Source organism: Mus musculus, chromosome 12, assembly GCF_000001635.26.
Source record: "Mus musculus strain C57BL/6J chromosome 12, GRCm38.p6 C57BL/6J".
Taxonomy (NCBI): Eukaryota; Metazoa; Chordata; class Mammalia; order Rodentia; family Muridae; genus Mus; species Mus musculus.
Genome location: NC_000078.6, coordinates 81,449,135 through 81,470,579, shown reverse-complemented (window position 1 = coordinate 81,470,579; position 21,445 = coordinate 81,449,135). Strand labels below are relative to the sequence as shown.

At 39.1% G+C, this 21,445-nt stretch overlaps 2 protein-coding genes across 3 annotated transcripts in view; both read left to right on the top strand.

The window, feature by feature from the left end:
• The window catches only part of Gm20498 (predicted gene 20498), a 174,060-nt gene that overhangs the window by 62,332 nt on the left and 90,283 nt on the right, over window positions 1–21,445 (top strand). The window lies entirely within an intron of this gene.
• Cox16 (cytochrome c oxidase assembly protein 16) overlaps window positions 1–21,445 on the top strand; it is a 126,286-nt gene that overhangs the window by 14,558 nt on the left and 90,283 nt on the right. The window lies entirely within an intron of this gene.

The following is a 21,445-nucleotide window of genomic DNA, read 5'->3' as shown; positions in this document are numbered from 1 at the left end:
GATGCTTGACATCTGGGACCCTTTAATGATCCTCCAGGCTCCAAAAGGTTGAGACATTTAGTTTTACTTCTTTGGACTGCCAACTGCAAGCACACAAACTTTATCTCAGGCTGAGGCCTATTCCACAGTTGCTGTCCTTGGCTGTTCTCTTGGTACTGCTATCTCTAAAATGCAATGGTCTCCTATTGTACTTCTGTCAACTACTTCTGGGCTATCTTCAAGTTCCCTGACCCTGCCACACAGTGTCAAGCCTTGATTTTTTTTCCATGACCTCTTCAATCCTGGGCCTTCTATACTGCAACTGAATCTGCACCTTCACTAACAGACTCTTCCTCTCTCCCTTGAGGGACTCTAGCTCTGCTAAACAATGCCAAGCCTCATCTATGTTCTATGATCCCTTCAAACTTTTAAAACCAGTATTACTTGGGTGATTGTTACACTACCAAGTTCAGTTTCCAGCATGAGATGAAGCCTCAGCTCTTCTGGACCATGGCTTTTATGTGCTGACTGAGAGGGAACACTTTTCAGAAGATTTTGCCCCAATATAGTTGATTTTCTATTTTTTCCCGATATAATATTTTTATTGATTATTTGGAAATTTCACATAATGCACCCTACAAAGCATATACTTCCTAATCCTCCCAGGTCTGTCCCCAACCCTTGTGACCTCCCCCCCAAGTCCCTCCAAAGGAGAAGAAAAAGACTATAGATCCAATTTGTTTGTATACTTACCAGAGGATGGTTAACACCCCCCCCCCGACCCCGACCCAATAGCTAGCTCCTTAAAGAAAACTAAGTCCTTCCCTATCTTCACTCCTGCCAGAAGCTATCACTTTTGGAGAGCTACACTTCAGCATTCTTACCTAAAGTTTAAAAGAGTTTTCTTTGATGGCTTTCTTTTTAGGCAGCTACTTTCTTTGAATGGTGGTGGTGGTGATGGGGTTAGGGGTTGTCACAAAAGTCTTCTATAGCTCTCTCAACTGAGAGTCTACAGTCACTAATACCACTGCAAAAGTAGCTTCCTTGTATTTTACAGTTAGCTGGAACATGGATTATGGACTTCCATTTGGCTTCTGGCAACAGCTTGAACCATGGATATCAACATGGCCTCTGGTGGCAGTACAGACCCCAGACATCAGCATGGGCCTCTGTTCTAGTATGGACCATTGACACTTTCATGGCCCTTGGTGGTAGCACAAGCCTCAGATACCAACGTGTCCTCTGGGCCGTAGGCCATAAACCATTATGTCCTTGGTAGCAATCCAGTCCATTAACATCACCAGGGTTTCAAACAGGAGCACAGACCACCAGCATCCACATGGCCTTCAGTGGTAAGACAGGTGATAGGCATCAACATGTTCTTCTGTGTGATATGGACTTCTATATGGTGAAACCTTGGACCACAGACATCCACATGGCTTCTGTTGGCAGCATGGACAACAGACCTCAACATGCTCTCCAACAGCAGCTTAGACCATAGATATTAATATGGCTCTTGGCCAAAGCATGGGCCACAGGCACCTTCATGGACCTCAGATGCAGCATAGGTCATGGATCAATATGGTCAACCAACAGCTTAAGTTTCCCTACCTATCTATTCCTGAGACTGGGATCTCTCCTTATTTCCCTGGGATCTCTCCATTTTTCCCTAGTTTGAAGACTCCCCCAAATACCAGGACCATGAACCTAAAAGTTTCAAATTTATATCCATATAACTTTGATTTTTGAACTGAATCATAAGGTTTCTGAATCACTCTACTTATTTTTTTCTGACTTATAACCTGCCTTTCCTGATTTCTTTGTATCAGTATAGAATGACAAATTGCTGCCCCTTTTACACTGTAGAGGAGAATTTAGTTCTTTTCATAACGTGTAATTGCTTGTTTTGGGGGGTATTTGTTGTTAATTTCTCCCTCCAAAATTACTTCAAGTTTTTTTTGCCAATATTCATTTTCTGCTTATAATGAGACAATTAAAGCATTAGTAAAGCCCTTCCGGTAAGCACCAGCTCCGGGTTTCCTTGGGTGCAAGTTGGTAGACACCCCCACGGTCCCCAGGGGATCAGTGGAACACAACATCTGTTCCAAACTAATGGTGATGGGCCTGTGACAGCAGGAGCAAGGACACAGGAACCCTGAGTGACCAGAGGCTCGGGTTCCTTCTGATCAGTACTGATTTACCTTGGTTTATAACAGACTAGACAGCTCCACAGTCCTCAGAGGAGACACCACTTCCAAACACTGTAATAAGCCCAGGATCTTAGGATAACAGGATCCCAGGATAACAGGAGCTTGGTCACACCAGTATTTCAGGGTCTCAAAGAAAACATGACTGACAAGAACTCTTGACACACCCAGAATCTCAGGTTCACAGGAGCCTGCAATCAAAGGATCACAGAGAAAGATGGACTCTGAGGAGTCCTGAATCAACTGGGATTATAGGAAGGATAGGCTCCAATCAGATATATTGAGGACAGCAAGCACTTGAGATGATCAGATGGCAGGAGGCAAGCATAAGAACAAAAGCAAAAGAAACCAAGGTTACTTGGCATCATCAGAACCAAACTCTCCCACCGTAGCAAGTCCTGGATTCACCATCACACCAGAAAAGCAAGACATGGGTCTAAAATCACTTCTCATGATGATGGAGGAAATTAAGAAGGAAATACAGGTAAACAGCTAGAAGCCCTTAAAAGGAAACACAAAAAATCCGTTAGAGAGTTATAGGGAAACACTACCAGACAGCTGAAAGAATTGAACAAAACCATCCAGGATCCAAAAATGGAAGTAGAAACAATAAAGAAAACACAAAGGGAGACAACTACGGAGATAGAACTCCTAGGAAAGAAATCAGGAACCATAGATGCAAGCATCAGCAACAGAATACAAGAAATGGAAGAGAGAATCCCTGGTACAGAAGATTCCATAGAAAACATGGACACAACAGTAAAAGAAAATGCAAAATGCAAAAAGATCCTAACTCAAAACATCCAGGAAATACAGCACACAATGAGAAGACCAAACCTAAGAATAATTGGTATAGATGAGAATGAATATTTCCAACTTAAAGTACCAGTAAATATCTTCAACAAAATTATAGAAGAAAACTTCCCTAACCTAAAGAAAGATATGACCATGAACATACAAGAAGCCTACAGAACTCCAAATAGACTGGACCAGAAAAGAAATTCCTCCTGTCACCCAACAGTCAAAACATCAAGTGCACTAAATAAAGATAGAATATTAAAAGCAGCAAGGGAAAAAGGTCAAGTAACATATAAAGGCAGACCTATTAGAATTACACCAGACTTCTCACCAGAGACTATGAAAGCCAAAAGATCCTGGACAGATGTTATATAGACCCTAAGAGAACACAAATGCCAGTCCAGGCTACTATACCCAGCAAAACTCTTAATTACCATAGATAGAGAAACCAAAGTATTCCACGACAAAACCAAATTCATACACTATCTTACCACGAATCCAGCCCTTCAAAGGATAATAAAGGGAAAACACCAACACAAGGATGGAACCTACACCCTAGAAAAAGCAAGAAAGTAATCCAACAAACCTAAAAGAAGACAGACACAAGAACAGAATCCCAGCTCTAACAAAAAAAAAAAAATAACAGGAAGCAACAATTACTTTTCCTTAATATCTCTTAATATCAATGGACTCAATTCCCCAATAAAAAGACATAGACTAACAGACTGGCTACACAAAGAAGACCCAACTCTTTTCTGCTTACAGGAAACTCACCTCAGGGAAATAGACAGACACTACCTCAGAGTGAAGGGCTGGAAAACAATTTTCCAAGCAAATGGTCCGAAGAAACAATCTGGAGTAGCTATTCTAATATTGAATAAAATTGACTTCCAACCCAAGGTTATTAAAAAACACAAGGAGAGGCACTTCATACTCATCAAAGATAAAATCTACCAGGATGAACTCTTAGTCCTGAATATGCTCCAAATGCAAGGGCAGCCACATTCATTAAAGAAACTTTAGTAAAGCTCAAAGCACACATTGCACCTCATACAATAATAGTGGGAGAATTCAACATCCTACTCTCATCAATGGAGAGATCCTGGAAACAGAAACTAAACAGAGACATATGGACACTAACAGAAGTTATGAAACAAATGGATTTAGCAGACAAAAGGATGTACCTTCTTAGCACCTTATGGTACCTTCTCCAAAATTGACCATGTAATTGGTCACAAAACAGGCCTGACCAGATAAAAATATTGAAATTATCCCATGCATCCTATCAGATCACCATGGACTAAGGCTGATCTTCAATAACAACAGAAATAATACAAAGCCAACATTCACGTGGAAGCTGAACAACACTCCATTCAATGATAACTTGGGTAAGGAAGAAATAAAGAAAGAAATTAAAGACTTTTTAGAGTTTAATGAAATGAAACCACAACATACCCAAACTTGTGGGACACAATGAAAACATTCCTGAGAGAAAAACTCATATCTGAGTGCCTCCAAAAAAGAAACTAGAGAGAGCATACACTAGCAGCTTGACAGCACACCTAAAAGCTCTAGAACAAAAGGAAGCAAATTCACCAAAGAGGAGTAGATGGCAGGAAAGAATCAAACTCAGGGCTGAAATCAACCAAGTGGAAACAAAACCAACTATTCAAAGAATCACTCAAACCAGGAGCTGGTTCTTTGAGAAAACAAGATAGATAAACCCTTAGCCAGACTAATTAGAAGGCACAGGGACAGTATCCTAATTAACAAAATCAGAAATGAAAAAGGAGACATAGAACAGAACATGAGGAAATCCAAAGCATCATCAGATCCTACTACAAAGGGCTATACTCAACAAACTAGAAAATATGGATGAAATGGACAAATTCCTAAACAGATACCAGGTACCAAAATTAAATCAGGATCAGATTAATAATGTAAACAGTTCCATAGCCCCTAAAGAAATAGAAGCAGCCATCAATAGTCTCCCAACCAAAGAAAGCCCAGGACCAGATGGGTTCAGTACAGAGTTCTATCAGACCTTCAAAGAAGACCTAATTCCCATTCTTCTCAAACTGTTCTAAAAAATAGAAACAGAAGGTACTCTACACAATTCATTCTATGAAGCCACAATTACTCTGATACCTAAACCACATAAAGATCCAACAAAGAGAACTTCAGACCAATTTCCCTTATGAATATCAATGCAAAAATACTCAATAAAATCCTCGCAAACTGGATCCTAGAACACATCAAAATGATCATCCATCATGATCAAGTAGGCTTCATTCCAGGGATGCAGGGATGGTTTAATATATGTAAATCTACCAACGTAATCCACTATATAAACAAACTCAAAGACAAAAACCACATGATCATCTCGTTAGATGCTGAGAAAGCATTTGAAAAGTCCAACACCCATTCATGATAAAAGTCTTGGAAAGATCAGGAATTCAAGGCCCATACTTAAACATAATAATAGCAATCAATATACAACAAACCAGTAGCCAACATCAAACTAAATGCAGAGAAACTCAAAGCAACACCACTAGAATCAGGGACTAGACAAGGCTGCCCACTTTCTCCCTACATACTCAATTTAGTACTTGAAATCCTAGCTAGAGCAATTCGAAAACAAAAGGAGATCAAGGGGATACAAATTGGAAAGGAAGAAGTCAAAATATCACTATTTGCAGATGATATGATAGTATATATAAATGACCTGAAAAATTCCAACAGGGAACTCCTAAACTTGATAAAAAGCTTCAGTGAAGTAGCTGGATATAAAATTAACTCAAACAAATCTGTGACCTTTCTCTACACAGGATAAACAGGCCAAGAAAGAAATTAGGGAAACAACACCCTTCACAATAGTCACAATATAAAATGCCTTGGTGTAACTCTAACTCAGGAAATGAAAGATCTTTATGATAAGACCTTCAAGTCTCTGAAGAAAGAAATTGAAGAAGATCTCAGAAGATGGAAAGATCTCCCATGCTCATGGATTGGCAGGATTAGCATAGTCAAAATGGCTATCTTGTTGAAAGAAATCTATAGATTCAATGCAATCCTCATCAAAATTCCAAGTTAATCCTTCATAGAGTTAGAAAGAGCAATTTGCAAATTCATCTGGAATAACAAAAAAAACCTAAGATAGCAAAAACTATTCTCAACAATAAGAGAACCTCTGGGGGAATCACCATGCCTGACCTCAAGGTGTACTACAGAGCAATTGTGATAAAAAAAAAAAAAAAAAAAAAAAAAAAAAACTGCATGGTACTGGTACAGTGACAGTCAGGTAGATCAATGGAATAGAATTAAAGACCCAGTAATGAACCCACACACCTATGGTCACTTGATCTTTGACAAAGGAGCTAAAACTGTCCAGTGGAAAGAAGACAGCACCTTCAACAAATGGTGCTGGGTCAATTGGTGGTTAGCATATAGAAGATTGCGAATTGATCCATTCTTATCTCCTTGTACAAAGCTCAAGTCTAAGTGGATCAAGGAACTCCCCATAAACCAGAGACTCTGCAACTTATAGAGGAGAAAGTGGGAAAAAGCCTCAAAGATACGGGCACAGGGGAGATTTTTTTGAACAGAACAGCAATTGCTTGTGCTTTAAGATTGAGAATTGACAAATGAGACCTCATAAAATTTCGAAGCTTCTGTAAGGCAAAAGACACCGTCAGTAAGACAAGAAGGCCACCAACAGATTGGGAAAGGATCTTTACCAATTTTAAATCAGATAGGGGACTAATATCCAATATATATAAGGAACCCAAGAAGCTGGACTTTAGAAAATCAAGTAACCCTATTTAAAAATGGGGTACAGAGCTAAACAAAGAATTCTCACCTGAGGAATACCGAATGGCTGAGAAGCACCTGAAAAAAAATGTTCAACATCTTCAATCATCAGGGAAATGCAAATCAAAACAACCCTGAGATTCCACCTCACACCAGTCAGAATGGCTAAGATAAAAAATTCAGGTGACATCAGATGCTGGCGAAGATGTGGAGAAAAAAGAACACTCTTCCATTTCTGGTGGGATTGCAAGGTTGTACAGCCACTCTAGAAATCTGTCTGGCAGTTCCTCAGAAAATTGGACATAGTACTACCAGAAGATCCAGCAGTACCTCTCCTGGGCAGAAGATGTTCCAGCTTGTAACAAGGACACATGCTCCAGTATGTTCATAGCAGCCTTATTTATAATATCTAGAAGCTGGAAAGAACCCACATTTCCTTCAAAAGAGGAATGGATACAATGGAGTACTACTCCAATAATGAAAAACAATGAATTTATGAAAATCTTAGGCAAATGGATGTATCTGGAGGATATCATCCTGAGTGAGGTAATCCAATCACAAAAGAACACACATGATATGCACTCAATGATAAGTGGATAGTAGCCCAGAAACTTAGACTACCCAAGATACAATTTACCAAACTCATGAAACTCAAGAAGAAGAAAGACCAAAATGTATATACTTTGTTCCTTCTTAGAATGAGGAACAAAGTACCCATGGAAGGAGTTACAGAAACAAAGTTCAGAGCTGAGACAGTAGAAAGGACCATTCAGAGACTGCCCCATCTGGGGATCCATCCAATATACAACCACCAAATCCAGACAGCATTTCATATGTCAGCAAGATTTTGGTGACAGGACACTGTTATAGCTCTCTCTTGTGAGGCTATGCCAGTGCCTGGCAAATACAGAAGTGGATACTCAAATCATCCATTGGATGGAACACAGGACCCCTAAAGAAGGAGCTAGAGAAAGTTACCAAGGACCTAAAGGGGTCAGCAACCCTATAGGAGGATCAACTATATGAACTAACCAGTACCCCCACAGAACTGTGTCTCTGTTTGCATATGTAGCAGAGGATGGTCTAGTCTGCCTTTAATGGGAGGAGAGGCCCTAGGTCTTGAGAAGATCATATGTCCCAGTACAGGGGAATGCTAGGGCCAGGAAGCGGGAGTGGGTGGGTTGGGAAGGAGGGTGGGGTGAGCGTATAGGGGACTTTGGGGAAAACATTTGAAATGTAAATGAAGTAAATATCTAGTAAAAATGTATTCAAAAATAAAGCATTAGTAAAAAGTGTAGGCTTATATTTTTCAAGATCAAATTAGTGTACTTAAATGTTACAACCTTTCTTCTAGCCCACCATCCACCTAATAGGGTAAAGGAGGGTGTGGAACTATTTCGAAATAGTTCTTTGTAGTGAATCCAATCTTCATTATCAGAGTATCAGCCCCTCAGTTAACACAAATCAGCAGCAGTAGCTCGACCGATTCATAAACACCATTTACGAGTCAGCAATGGGAGTTTGATCCAGAAGAAACCATGAGGCTCTGCCAATTGTCCTGAGGTCATGAAAGCAGCAAGAAGCTGCTGGAATACCACCACCAAAAGTTCTTTGGTGCATTTCTCTCTATGAAGTCATGACAAACAATGAGTGGCAAGGCAAACCAATACCATACAGCATCGTCAGTAAAGATCAGTGTCAGCAAAGTCCAGCAAAGTGTGGCAAGGTGAACCAATACCACACAGTGTCATCCACTGTCTGTTGGTTATATTTATACCCTTTCCAAACATCACATGTTTTCTCAAGTGTCTGCTTTAGCAAAACATTACATGGCTCCTTTTCAGGCAGCTTCCAGAAAAATATAATGTGTGTGTTCTCAGCAAAACATCTTCCTACATGTCTGCTTCACCAAAAAACATTTTCATAAGATCGTTTCCCCACCGGCCCCCCAAAAAATCACATGACACAACTGAATCTCCAAAGAAACCAAAGAATTTTACTTCATATCCCCCTTTCTGTTTAAAAACTTGCCTTTTAAAAACAATATTAATCTAGACACAATAGAAACAATAAGAACCATAAAACTAGAACTTTACATAACACCTTAAACAGCTTATGTATAGTCTAACAAAACAACCTTAAATTTCTATCAATATACAATAATTAAGCAAAACAACCTTAAATTTTTATTGATGTACAGTAATCCAGTAAAGCAACCTTAAATTTTATAGAACTATATGACTTACAAAAATTAAACTGAGATTAGGTAAATAATTTTAAAAGACAAGCAACGAGATTGATTAGAAAGAGAGGCCCATTGGTCTTGCAAACTTTAGATGCTTCAGTACAGGGGAACGCTAGGGCCAAGAAGTGGAAGTGGGTGGGTAGGGGAGTGGGGGTGGATGGTATGTGGGACTTTTGGGATAGCATTGGAAATGTAAATGAAGAAAATACCTAATAAAAAAATTAATTTTTTTGTCAATATACAACAATTAAACAAAATAACCTACCCTCCTAGATAATAATAACCATAACACATTAAATGACCAAAACCATCCACCCCAATGTAAGGGATCAGGACAATGGTTCTTTTCTATATAATTTCTGTTTGCTAAATTGGAGTGATTAGTTTTTGCTTGGAACCAGAGGGGGTGGGAATGGTTAGTTTTTAAAAAGCTAGCTGTAGCATTTATTGCCTAGTTTCTGCATTATTAGTCTGTCAAATCTCTGTGATTGATCATTTGGGCTAGCCATTTTGAAGTTGATTTGCATACATATTTTGGAGAAATTAGTAATTGAGACAGTCTGTGAGAGGAATTCACCTGGGCTGTTTGCTTTGTGAAGACGTTCATGTCTCAGCTGATAAGAGGTTTTACCTGGTCAGATCTAAATTTTAAAAGTTTTGTTGGTAACCATATTTTCTCATTCCCTCTAGATACACAAACATAACCATGTCCCATCTTAAAACTTGCAGGTTTCCACTCTAATGTCAGCACATCTTTATAGTATATTGTCTGGCTTAGTTCCTCAGTTTTGTTGTTGTTGTTTTGTTTTGTTTTTGATAACCCAGTCTTTCTCAGCTGCTGTTGCTCCTTTTTCACCAACATTAAGAAAATTTAGTTAACAAAGTTGTCTCTCCCTGTGGGTTTTTCTCTCCCTTTTTGTTTAATAAGCATCTCTTTTAAGGTAAGATTGGTTCTTTCTATAACTGCTTGTCCTGTGGTATTATGTGATAGTCCAGTAATCTGGTTTATATTGTAGTATGCAAAAAATTACTTCATCTTATTGGATACGTATGCAGGAGCATTGCCAGGTTTAATTTATACAGGTATCCCTATAATTGCCATTATTTCCTGTTGAGAGCTGTCCCGCGGCTCACATGGACTGGGGTTACTCCTGGGAGGCAAACTAGTGCAGAAAAGACAGAAACTAGGCAGTTGAAAGAAAAATGGAACCCAAGACAAGGTTCCTGATCAAAGCTCAAATGTTTAACAAAAATCTACGCTTATAAAGGGGGTAAACCCATCCCCTGCCACGCCAAGTTTCTTGATGTTGTGATGCCAAGTTGTCAGCACAGCCTTTTAGCAGTAAGTCGACAATTTCACAGGTTGCAGTTAACTCAGGAAAATCTAGGAGGACCTAGATTTTCAGCAGGTGGTAGGCAGTGTCACATCAAAGGAAACCAACTGAAGAGCTGCACTACAGGTGGCCCCGCCTCAGTGCCATAAGGTCTGAACCAGCCTGCTTTAGGCTGGAGGATGTTACAATTTCCAGTAAACCTGTAATTACACAGTCAGCCTTTTTCAGAACTTAGAGCACTTGCCCATTGAAACCTGAAGTATGTAAAATGGAAAACAACCATCTACCCAATGCTATTCTTTTGGTATCCCCTAGGGTTTTATCAGCAGGTAATAGAGTTTGATTATATAGAGAACATGTAGGAAATTTTTATTATTTTTCGGCTTGTTGTCAAGTGATGGAAATGTTTTAAACCGTTTTTTTAAAGAAAAACTTCTTAAAAATTAATGTTTTTCATGAAAATTGTAGGCTTATAACTTTTTTGTAATTGGTCACTTTTTTGAGCTAATGTACTGGGCAAACCTGTATGAGACCAAATATAAGTAATGTATAATAGATAGTTTTTACTTCAGATGGCTTGTTGTAATTGTATAAATAACAAAATTGTTTTTGAGTTATCAGGTACAAATTTAGTAATCTCTATATTGAAAAAATATAAAAGCAAAATTCTAGGCTTTTAGGCCCAGGCTTGGGAATGTGACCTCTGTAACTCAATGCTCCAAGGTATGCTAATCATAAAACAGATAGCGACATTCCTCCACCCACCTGCTTCCTGGGTTCAAAGAGTGTTCATTCAAAGAAAGTCACCCTGCCCCACCCAGACCATTGCTGGAACCCGCTATGCAAATGTGCTATTGTTAGGGGCTCTTAGAAACTGTCTTGAGAGATAACCCGAACAATTACCAGGTATTCTTTGTGACTCTTGTGACTTTGCACTTCTTTGTGACTCTTAACTGGTATCTTTGGTATTTTCCAACAAGCCCTCCCCACTTCCTTGAATTGTGGTTTCTTCCTTTAAATACCCCCTTACCCAGCTACTTGGGGCGCCAGGGTCCTCTACCCCTGCATGGTGTAGGACCATAGGCCCGAGAACGCTCTTGAATTAAAAGTCCTCTTGCAGTTTGCAGCAAGACCGTTTCTCGTGAGTGATTTGGGGTGTTGCCTCTCCTGAGTCAGAACGTGGGCGAGTCCTCACATTGTGGGTCTTTCAATATGAAGAATGACTCTTTTTGCATATAAACGATTAGTAATTATTTTAAGAGATTCAAGATAAATTAATAATACTTTAAGGAATGCATATAATTTTGATTTTTCAACTGATGTTTATGGACTTTTGATCACCTTGCTTATTTTATCTGATTTACAACCTGTCATCCCCATTTTGTTTGTATCACTATAAAATGTTGGTGCCTCTGGAATTGGTGTTTTCTTTTTTTTCTTTTTACAATATGTAGAAGAATTTAATTTGTTTTTAAAATACACTGTATACATTTGCTTTTTGAATATTTGTTAGTAATTTTACCCAAGTAGTTGCTACAAGCTCTTTGTCAATTTTTATTGATCACCCATAATGACATAATCTTATCATTTGTAAGAGGAACTAAAATTTTGGTTGGATTTGTTGCTGACAATTGTTCTAATTTTATTTTACTTTTATTTTTTAAAGTTTATTCTTTTAATTAGGTATTTTCTTCATTTACATTTCAAATGCTATCCCAAAAGTCCCCCAGACACCTCCCCCCCCCCCACTCCCCTGCCCACCCACTCCCACTTCTTGGCCCTGGCTTTCCCCTGTACTGAGGCATATAAAGTTTGCTAGACCAAAGGGCCTTTCTTCCCAATGATGGCTGACTAGGCCAACTTCTGATACATATGCAGCTAGAGACACGAGCTCAGGGGGTACTGGTTAGTTCATATTGTTTTTCCACCTATAGGGTTGCCGACCACTTTAGCTCCTTGGGTACTTTCTCTAGCTCCTCCATTGGGGGCTCAGCTCCATTAGCTGACTGTGAGCTTCCACTTCTGTGTTTGCCAGGCCCCGGCATACCTCACAAGAGACAGCTATATCAGGGTCTTTTCAGCAAAATATTGTTGGTGTATGCAATGGTGTCAGCGTTTGGAGGCTGATTATGGGATGGATCCCCAGATATGGCAGTCTCTAGATGGTCCATCCTTTCGTCTTAGATCCAAACTGTCTCTGTAACTCCTCCCATGGGTGTTTTGTTCCCAATTCTAAGAAGGGAGAAAGTGTCCACACTTTGGTCTTCGTTCTTATTGAGTTTCATATGTTTTGCAAATTGTATCTTGTATCTTGGGTATTCTAAGTTTCTGGGCTAATATCCACTTATCAGTGGGTACATATTGTGTGAGTTCTTTTGTGATTGGGTTACCTCACTCAGGATGATACCCTGCAGGTCCATCCATTTGTGTAGGAATTTCATAAATTCATTCTTTTTAATAACAGGATAGTACTCCATTGTGTAAATATACCACATCTTCTGTATCCATTCCTCTGTTGAGGGGCATCTGGGTTCTTTCCAGCTTCTGGCTATTATAAATAAGACTGCTATGAACATAGTGGAGCATGTGTCCTTCTTACCAGTTGGAACATCTTCTGGATATATACCCAGGAAAGTTATTGCAGGATCCTCTGGTAGTACTATGTCCAATTTTCTGAGGTACTGCCAGACTGACTTCCAGAGTTGTTGTACAAGCTTGCAATCCCACCAACAATGGAGGAGTGTTTCTCTTTCTCCACATCCTTGCCAGCATCTGCTGTCACCTGAATTTTTTATCTTAGCCATTCTGACTGGTGTGAGGTGGAATCTCAGGGTTGTTTTGATTTGCATTTCTCTGATGATTAAGGATGTTGAACATTTTTTCAGGTGTTTCTCAGCCATTCGGTATTCCTCAGGTGAGAATTCTTTGTTTAGCTCTGAGCCCCATTTTTTAATGGGGTTATTTAATTTTCTGGAGTCCACCTTCTTGAGTTCTTTATATATATTGGATATTAGTCCCCTATCTGATTTAGGATTGGTTATTTTACTTTTAGAATTAATCTTTTTCATATATGTCTTTAATTTTTTATTTTATTTATGACCTAAGAAAATTTATTGTACTATCTTTTCTTTGTATAGTGAACCCAGTAGGAGAATGAGTTGAAGGTAACATTACCAGAACATAATTAAATTTAGGATTAATTTTATCCACATATGCCTCTTGCAGTTTTTGTTTTATTAAAGTTAATCTTTTTTTTTTTTTTTTTTTTTTTTTTTTTTGCTTTAGCTATTAAACATCTTGGATTGTTTTAATTTGACTCTCCTTTTAATGTTTGAAACAAATTATTTAACTCATGTATATTTAATCTAATTGTAGACTTCAGCCAGTTAATATCTCCCACTAATTTTTGAAAATCATTAAGAGTTTGCAGTTTATCCCTATGACTGTGTACTTTTTGTGGTCTATTTTTTTTTGAGCATTTTTTCTGTATTTTTTTGAGTAATCTATAACCCCCAGCATGGGAGAATTTTTGTGTTTGTTTTTTTTTTTTCAGTAAAAAGTTAATCTTTTATTATTTGCAGATTGCACAACCTTCATATTAGTATATAATTGTAAACTTATAATTCCAAAATCCTATAGTCTTTTCATTATTAATAATGATCCAAAGTCTAGTTAGTTCTGTCCATATGTATATGACTATCAGCTGGGGCATGAGCAATCTACTAATGAACGAAATAGAGTAACTCTCCTTCAATACCATCAGCTTCTGACCACTTATCCCAGAGAGGAAGGCCCTCAAGGCCATCCCTCTTCAATGATGGAATTGTCATTGGCTTTATCTTGTGCAGATCTTATACAAGAAATTACAGATCCTGTGAGGTGGATTGTGCAGCAGTTATGTCATGTCCAGAATTCAGAATCTTACAGTTTTTTCCTCATCCACAAGCTCTTTTATTTTTTTCTGTCCCCTCTTACACAAAGTTACTATTCCATAGATAGATACACCTGACCCATTTATATTCTTATACTATTATTGAGAATGATTATAGTTGTGAATGTTATTTGATAAGTTTCAGTGTTACTTTTTAAATTTAATTATTTTACTTTTTACTTACTCACTTTATATCCCACTTACTTCTCCCTGCCCCCCAACCCGCTCACCACTTTCCACAATCCTTCCCCCCATACCTCCTCCCATTTTCCTCTGAGTGGTTTGGGGCCCCTTGGATATCCTCCCACCCTGGCACTGCAAGTTTCTGGGAGGATAGGGCTTCCTCTTCCACTGAGGCCAGACAAGGCAGCCCAGCTAAAAGAATGCATCCCACAACAGGCAACAGCTTTTGGGATAGTGCCTGCTCCAGTTGTTCAGAACCCAGATGAAGACCAAGCTGCATATCTACTACATATGTGCTGGCGGGGGCGGGGGTGTGTGTTAGTTCCAGCCCAGCCCGTGTATGCTCATTGGTTGATGGTTCAGTCTCTGAGAGCCCTAAGGGTCCATGTCAGTTGACTCTGTTGTTTTTTCTGTGGAGTTCCTATTCCTTTGTGGGGTGGCTTTCTCCTATTCTTCCATAAGAGTCCCCTAACTGTATCCACTGTTTGGCTGTGGGTGTCTGTCTGCATTTCTCTGAGTTAACTGGTGGATGGAGACCCTCAGAAGACAGCCATGCTAGATTTCTGTCTGCAAGCATAACAGAGTATCATTAATAATGTCAAGATTGGTACTTGCCCATGGGATGGATCTCAAGTTGGGCCAGTTTTTGGTTGGCCATTCCCTTGGTCTCTGCTCCATCTCCATGCCTGTGTATCTTGAATACAAGATAAATTTTGGGTTGAAAGTTTTTTGAGTGAGTTAGTGTTTCTATTGCTTCACTGGGGTTTCTGCCTGGCTACAGAAGGTGGCCTCTTCAGGTTCTATATCCCCAAAATTGTGAGTCACAGCTGAGGTCATCCTCATTGATTTTTGTGTGTCTCTCTTATTTCAGGCCTCTGGCATGTCCACAAGATGCTCCCCCCCTTCCCCAACACTATCTCTGTTATGGAGTTGCAGATCTCCATTGATTCTCATGGCCACCTGGCCATCTCTTCTGCCCCTCCACACCTGATCCTAAACCCCCTCATTTCCCTCTCATTCCTTCTCCCTCTCATCCCTTCTCCTTCCATCTGCCTCTTACGACTATTTTATTTATTCCCCCTCTAAGTAAGATTCAAGCATCTTTGTTTGTGCTTTCCTTCTTGTTTAGCTTCTTTGGGTCTGTGGAGTGTATCATGGGTATCCTGTATTTCATGGCTAATACCCACTTACAAGTTAGTACATACCATGCATGTCCTTTTGGCACTGGGTTACCTCACTCAGATGATATTTTCAAGTTCCATCCATTTGCTTGCAAAATTCATGCTCCCATGTGCAAATAATGTTTCCCCAACGCTCTCAGACCAAACCAGTTAGAAGTACCTGTTGTCAGACCCTTACCCACCCCAAAATTGTGTATAAGAATCCCATCAGGAAGGATGAAGGGGTGTGAGAACTACTCTGTCGTCCAAGCATTTTGTCCTAAGAGCTGTAACACTTGGGAAGAGGTCTGCTCTTCTGAAGCGCCACCTGAGTTTCTGCCACACTCTTCACTGACTAGTTGACCTCTCATTGGCCCAGCCTGACCCAACTCAGTGCAGGGTGTCACAGATGGAAGGCAAGGTAGAGGTGGAGGTGGAGCCAACCACTGCAGCAGAAGTGAGGAAGCAACTTCCCCTCCCTGCCCGCACTCACTTCCCTTCACTGGAACCCTAGCCCCAGGCCTAGCCAGAGATCTCCGTGGAAAGCCACTGGGACTCAGGCCAACAGGCTATTACCAATAAAACTGCTATGAACATAGTTGAGCAAGTGTCTTTCTGGGATACTGGAGCATCTTTTGGGTATATGCCCAGGAATGGAGTAGCTGAGTCTTGAGGTAGAACTATCCTGTTTTCTGAGAAACTGCCAAGTTGATTTCCAAAGAGGTTGTCTAAGTTTGTATTCCCACCAGCAATGGAGGAGTGTTCCCTTTACTCCACATCCTCACCAGTATGTGCTATCTCTTGAGTTTTTGATCATAGCTATTCCGATGTGTGTAAGGTGGAATCTCTGATTTGTTTTGATTTGTATTTCTCTGGTGCCTAAGGAATTTGAACATTTCTTTAAGTGTTTTTTGGCCATTCAGGTTTCTTCTGTTGAGAATTCTGTTTAGCTTTGTGTGCCCCCCCCCCCTTTTAAAACTTGGGTTATTTGGGATGCTGGTATCTAACTTTCCGAGTTCTTTGTAAATTTTGGATATTAGCCCTTAGTCAGATGTAGAGTTGGTGAAGATCCTTTTCCAGTCTGTAGGTTGCCATTTTGTTCTATTGACAGTATCCTTTGCATTACAGGAACTGTAGTTTTATGAGGTCCCCTTTTTCAATTGTTGATCTTAAAGCCTGAGCCATTGGTGTTCTATTCAGTAAATTGTCTTCTGTACCAGTGTGTTCAAGGGTATTTCCCACTTTCTCTTTTATGCGATTTAGTGTATCCAGTTTCATGTTGAGGACTTGAGTTTTATGCAGGGTGATAAATATGAATCTATTTGTATTCCTCTACATGTAAGACCAGTCAAATCAGCATTTGTTGAAGATACTTTCTTTCTTCCATTGTATGGGTTTTTTTTTCTTTAATAAAAAAATCAAGTGTCCATATGTATGTGGATTTATTTCTGGGTCATCAATTCCATTGATCAACATGTCAGTGTACCAATACCATACAGTTTGGTTTTTTTGTTTTGTTTTGTTTTGTTTTGTTTTGTTTTGTTTTGTTTTTAATCACTCCTGCTCTGTAGTGCAGCTTGAGGTCAGGGATGGTGATTCCTCCAGAAGTTCTTTTATTATTTAGGAATGTTTTGGTTATCCTGAGTTTTGTTTTTTCTTTAAGAAGTTGAGTATTTCTCTTTCAAGGTCTATAGAAAATTGTGTTGGAATTTGGATGGGTATTGCATTGATTATGTAGATTGCTTTTGGTAAGATGGCCATTTTCATTATGTTAATCCTAGCTATCCATGACCATGGGAGGTCTTTTCATCTTATGATATCTTCTAAAATTTATTTCTTCAGGGACTTGAGGTTTTTGTCATACAGACCTTTCACTTGCTTGGTTAAAGTTAAACCAAGATATTTTATATTATTCTTGGCTATTGTAAAGGGTGTTGTTTCTCTAATTTTTTTTTTCTTGGCCCATTCATCATTTGTATAAAGGAGGGTTTTTTAAACCATAGTTGTTGGAGTTTGCCAACAAAGTGTCATCCATATAATGATAAATGATAGCTTATGAATTATTTTTAATGGTTGTTGAATAAAATATTGACATAAAGTTGGACTATTTAAAATTTTCTGTGGAAGTACATTTTAATGGTATTTTTTTTATTGGACCATTATTATCTGGGTAGGTATTGAGAAAGCAATCCTTTTTCTATCTTGTTCATGCAGGGGTATTGTGAAAAAAGTAATTTTTAAAATCAATTATTATTATTGGCCATGATCTTGCTAACACAGGATAAAGGAAATCTAGGCTATAAAGGACCCATTGGTTGAATTATTGTATTAAACCCTCTTAACTCTGTTATCATCACACCCCCCCACACTTTTTTTTTTTTTTTATTAACCATCATAGGGGAAATTTGTGGGCTGGAATATTCTTATATGTTGAGATTCCAGCTGTTCTTGTACCAGTTGTTTAATTGCCTACAATTTTTTTTGTTGTTGTTGTTATGGGCTGTTGCTCTTGCAATATAGGTCTGTTTGATAACCATTTTAGGGGCAAGGCTGATGGTATGTTAGCAATGACTCCTTTTATAAATATGGAAACTCCATCCCTGTGATATCTCATTGTTTTTTTTTTGTTGTTGTTGTTGTTTTTTTTTATAGTGAGCACAGTTTGTGACTGTTTTTAGTTACCCATATCAATACCTTCCCCAGGAGTATTTACCATATCATCCCTAATTTAATCATTTGCTGTTCCTTTTAATTGAATGAATACTAATTTGAGTACTTTGTTGTTGTAAAAGATCCTTTCTCCATAAGTTTATGGGCATGTCAGCCATATTAACTCTCAATGTTTCTGTTTGCCCTTCTGGTTCCACACAGGTAATCAATCCAAATTATGCTATCATTAGATTGTATTTGTTCTTGTAAGACAGCATAATGCCCTTCACCAATCAACTGGTCTTGAGTAACTTTTATCTTCCTTGCTAAATGGTTTGTTTGTTTGTTTATGCCTCCACCATGACAACCATTTTAACAACTGTGCAGCTTTTAGTAGAGCTGACAACAGTCTCCTTCTAATCTTGGGGGATAACCCTATGCTGCATAGCCCAGTTATTTAGGATTTCTTTAACAAATGGAGAATGCAAGCTATACGATACAATAGTATTGTATACTCTTTTAAATGCTTTAAAGGTAACATTTCTATTGGATACAAGATCAGTTAATTATAAGCATGGCCAAATGTGCTGGCAAGGTGAATGTGCCTGTGTAGCCCCAGGCAAATACTCTGGTGGTACACTTGAGAGACCCCATTGAGTCTGCACTACCTCCTGCTCTTCCTAGTTCTTGTCTCACACACAGAGGTGCTTTGGATGCCTAGCAGTGAAAGTGCATGGAGCAGAGTGGGATGTCACCAGTTTACTTTCCAGCTTGGCTTGCTTCCCACTTTTATCATGCAGTAAATTTCATGTCTCAAGCATCAGTCCTGAATCCTGTTGTTTTCCTCCCATTGGCTCTTTTTGTTTTCCAAGCACTTCCACCTCTATCTGCAAACTCTGTAAGTGCATAGCCAACTCTTCAGTCTTCTCTAACAGAAGAGAATTGTCAGCTTCCTCCTAAACTTTTTCAAAATAATATACATGAAAACTATGAAGCAAAATAAAAAACTCTGAGAACAAGATAGGAGACAGCCTAGTGGTAGCAGCTTCTATTTTGCCAACCTCCTTTTACTGGCTGGTTTTGTGTCAATTTGACACAGGCTGGGGTGATCACAGAGAAAGGAGCTTCAGATGGGGAAATGCCTCCATGCTATCCAGCTGTGGGGTATTTTCTCAATTAGTGATAAGGGGGAAAGGCCCCTTGTGGGTGGGACCATCTCTGGGCTGGCAGTCTTGGGTTTTATAAGAGAGCAGGCCGAGCAAGCCAGGAGAAGCAAGCCAGCAATGAACATCCCTCCATGGCCTCTGCATCAGCTCCTGCTTCCTTATCTGCTTGAATTCCAGTCCTGACTTCCTGATGAACAGCAGTATGGAAGTGTAAGCTGAATAAACCCTTTCCTCCCCAACTTGCTTCTTGGTCATGATGTTTGTGCAGGAATAGAAACCCTGACTAAGACACTCCTTAAACAACATTGCTAACCCATCAAAACCTGTCATTTTTCTAGTATGTTAGTAGCAGAATTACCTATAATTCCTAAGCCACGTTGGGCACCACCCCTAGTTTTATATTTTCCAAAACCTAATTTAATAGATATATTTAAATGCTCTAACCTTCCTTCTAGCCCACCACCCACCAGAAGTAATGAAAAGACTAATAGAGAAAAGGAGGATGTGGACCTGTTTAAAAATAATTCTTTGAGGTGAATCCAATCTGTATCGTCAGGATATCAGTAGTTCAGTTCACACAAGTTAGCAGCAGTAGCTCAATCCACTTGCAAACACCATTCATGAGTCAGCAGTGACACTTTGATCCAGAAGAAACCACTAGGCTCTGCCCATCAGCCTGAGTCTGTTGAAGCAGCAAGCAGCTATTGGAACACCACCAAATTTCTTTGAGGCATTTCTCTCTATGAAGTCATGACAAACAATGGTCAGCCAAGAGTGGCAAAGCCATTTAGCACGTCAACAAAAGACCAGCATCAGTAAAGCCCAACAAAGACCAGCAAAGAGTGGCAAGGTGAACCAATACCACACAGTGTCATCCACTGTCTATTGGGTTATATTTATACCCTTTTCAAACATCACATATTTTCTCAAGTGTCTGCTCTAGCAAAACATTACATGGTTTCTTTTCAGGCAGTTTCCAGAAAAATACCACGTGTGTGTTCTCAGCAAAGCATCTTCCCATGTGTCTGCTTCAGCAAAAACATTAACTCATAAGATAGTTCTCCTTTCCCTGCCCCCTCCAAAAAAACAATCACATGGCACAACTCAGTCTCCAAAGAAACCAACAAATTTCACTTCAAAATAGTATCACAGTTTCTGTTGGGTCTATTCCTGTTAATTGACAAAGTCTCATTTTTTTTCTTTCAGAATCAATTCAGAAACTTTTCTACATAGTTTTGAAATCTTTTCCTCTGTGTGCTAGACATATCCTTTCTAAGATATACTGTCTCTGCATAAGAATTCTTGTGAGAGAATGAGTATAAACCAAAATAATTAAAACAGAGTCCAGCTTTAGATCCAAATGGTCCACATGTGGACCCTGTAATTTCTTTCCTACCAGATTCGATTCTCACTCAGCCTCAGATGGTAATTTGGTAGGAATATTTTAGTCCTTATCACTTTGTAAGGTTTGAAATAAATTACTTAGCTCTTGATTAGTTAATTCTAATTGTGATCTTTAACCAATTAATCTCTCCCAACAATTTTTGAAAACCATGAAGAGTTCTCAGTTGGTATCTTCTGATTAGTATTTTCTGTGGTTGAATTTTTTTCCAGACTTCTCATATATCCTAGATTGAAGTGGAAATTTCTGGTTTCTTTGGAGAGTGAGTGTGTCACATGATTTTTTTTGTAAAATGTCTTATGAGACGATGGTTTTGCTCAAGCAGACATGTGGTAGGATGTTTGGCTGAGAACAGACATGTGGTTTTTTTGGAAGCTGTCTAGAAGAAGGGCATGTGATGTTTTGCTAGACTGGATGCTTGAGAGAACATGTGATGTTTGGAAAAGATAGAAGTATAACCCAGTGAACAATGAATGACACTGTGTGATAATAGTTTCCCTTACCACTCTTTGCTGGTCTTCATTGGGCTTTACTGATGCTGGTCTTCATAAGTTTGACTTGTGTCTTAGGGTTTTACTGCT